This window comes from Sitophilus oryzae, unplaced genomic scaffold (assembly GCF_002938485.1).
Source record: "Sitophilus oryzae breed Bouriz unplaced genomic scaffold, Soryzae_2.0 scaffold_1063_pilon_pilon, whole genome shotgun sequence".
NCBI classification, from domain to species: Eukaryota; Metazoa; Arthropoda; class Insecta; order Coleoptera; family Curculionidae; genus Sitophilus; species Sitophilus oryzae.
Window position 1 is genome coordinate 1,678,692 of NW_022145686.1, and position 2,680 is coordinate 1,681,371.

The 2,680-nt window shown below is 33.0% G+C and overlaps 1 non-coding gene across 1 annotated transcript; it reads left to right on the top strand.

Moving 5' to 3' along the window:
- The first annotated feature begins 1,742 nt into the window (after positions 1 to 1,742).
- Trnaq-uug lies at positions 1,743 to 1,814 on the top strand. Its single transcript has one exon. It is a non-coding gene; the product is annotated as a tRNA-Gln (tRNA).
- Positions 1,815 to 2,680: the final 866 nt, after the last annotated feature.

The window sequence follows — 2,680 nt, forward strand, 5'->3', positions numbered from 1 at the left end:
CCTGAAATCCTGTAGATGTCTCAGAATAGAATATCCTATGGATATCTCTGTCGTCTATCTAATGTACATCCAGCTGAGATATCCAAACATGCTCATGATAATAAAATATCCTAACAATATCGTCTAGATATTTAGGAAAAATAAATAATGTACTACTTTTTATATTACATAAAATGCAATAAACCATACAGATAGATATATATTACGTCAAGGCAACAAAATATCCTGTTGGTATCTTCTGGATAATCTGGAATTTATGAGCTTGGCCACTCCCAGTAATACAGAGAATTTAAAACGCCCGCGCAAAAAATTTCCCACAATCCATCTCGACAGTTGTTTGTTTTTGCATCGTGTATTATTCAGTTCTTTGATTTAGTGAAATTCGAGGCGAATTCGGTCGTTTGTCGATATTGAATGGGCTTAAAAATGACTGAAACTAATAAAACTGGTTGAGTTTGACTTAGTTTTTTTCTTATACTCATAGTTTCTAGCCTTGTTCTAGCAGAAATTCTATCCTAACCTCAACTAATGTCGAAAAACGACGAACGACTCAGGATCTCACAATGAAAAATTTGTGACAAAATTATAGGTGAAAATTTGTTCTTTATCCCTAAACCCATTTTCGTGTTTGATCTATTCGAACAGAAATCCTATTTTTCTGTTTAAATTGTGAGTTTCTGGAATGTGTGGTGTTAGAAATTATACGTATATCCTGTGTGCCACTGTGTGCTAACTTTGATGTAAACTGTTGCTGCTATAAATAAACTGCTAGACTCCATAAAGGGTAGTATAATCTGGTATAATACCAAACGATCGAAAAAAACGGCGTCAGGTGGCTTGGAAATGAAGATTGCTGTTATTTTGTATGTAAAATTATATGGGGAATGTCATCGATCGTAATTTTCAAGCCAATTGAACGCCGTTTTTTTTCTCGATGGTACAGTATAAATTGAAAGGTCTTAACTCATACAAATAAACCTCTAAATTTTGACGCAAAATTCATTGACATAATATGTAGGTATATTTTAGAGCTGTTAATAAAAATATCCAATGAATAACGTCAAAATGTGGCCAAATAAAACTAAATCGGGAACGTTTTTACTATAAACTAAGGATGAAGAAAGTATTGTCAAATAACAGTCCTCATATAATGTCCTAAAATATTCTATAATGCTCCCAACATCATCCTTGTATTATCCTATAAATATCCCAAATAATCGTAAAAGGCTTGCCTAGGGATGTCTTGAAGATGACTTTTTTTGTCCCATCTGGATATCCCATAAATATCCTCCTCTGGTTTTTGGACATCCCTAAGATATTTACTATATCCTTGGTGGATATCCTCAAGATATCTATAGGATTGTGTTGTGTTATATGGGAAGCCACTACTGAAAATCAGACCGTTTGTATTAACGGAGCCGTGTTTACAAAAAATAACTATTTTATTTTGTAGATTTTCTTACAGTGGCGAAATACCCATAGGACTTTTTTGGAGAGATGAATCCGCCACAGAGGTAAAGACATTTTTTACAACTTATTGCTCCACAGATATTATTTTATCTCAAATATATGACCGATTTCATATTGTTTATATTTGAATTATCAGTAGTGCAAGTAAAACTAATTAATGAAGAGCTCAAAGCGGTATCAATTTTAAACTTTAATATGTTATTTTTATGCATTATCACATCAGTTTTCGCTAATAAAAGAATTTGCAAAAAAAATAATTTTGTTAATACATCGGTTCCATGGTGTAATGGTTAGCACTCTGGACTTTGAATCCAGCGATCCGAGTTCAAATCTCGGTGGAACCTGTTATTTTTTGTCTCTGACTCTATTATACGATATCCTGTAAAATAAGTGTAGTAAATATTAACAATAAAAATTCATTTTTTTTTTCAAACGTCACAAAAGTATTATTTTTTGCGACGTGATTGACAATATAAGAAAGTCATTTAAACGCCTAGGGATAAAAGTAAAGCACTTTTCGCATAAGCACAAAAGTACGAAAATATATTATTAAACTGACAGTGTCAAGTTCAACGAGCATAACCTTAGTTTCTCGATATATGATACAGGATGTTTCAAAAACCATGTGCCATCTCTCGTGGTGAGAGTCCTTATGTAAAAATAAAATTTTAAAGCTAAAAAGTGTCGACCTATTCACCAGGGACGTGCATGTGGGTTATTACTTGAATATTTTTCTAAAAAAAAACATGTACGCCACTGACTTTTTTTCTCTTGTTAGCGAAATAGTGTAAGCAGTTTAATGCTGATTAAAAGTGGGCTCTTCATATTTTGTCGATTTCGGTCTCCTTGATGAGATAAGCGCAATTTTATTAATTTTCCCATTTAATTGTATCTCATCAAGGAGGCCGAATTTGACAAAATATGTTTTTTGTTTTCGTTTGTCTTTCTGGGCCTGATGATAGGAATTGTTTAAGTCCCGAAACGTGTCGCCCCCCTGCTTTTTTTGAAGCATTTAAATTTAAATAAACATCTTAAAGATTGTGAGTTATTTGTCCCCTTACCCGCCTTCAGAGGTTTTACTTTGATAGTAAAATTATATTTTGGCAGTGCATGTACAAATGTACATTGTCTACCTTAGTAAGACAACCTTTAATATGTTGTCAAGTGTCACCCGAACAAGCTCAACCTGTATCATAGAAGTCTTTATTGA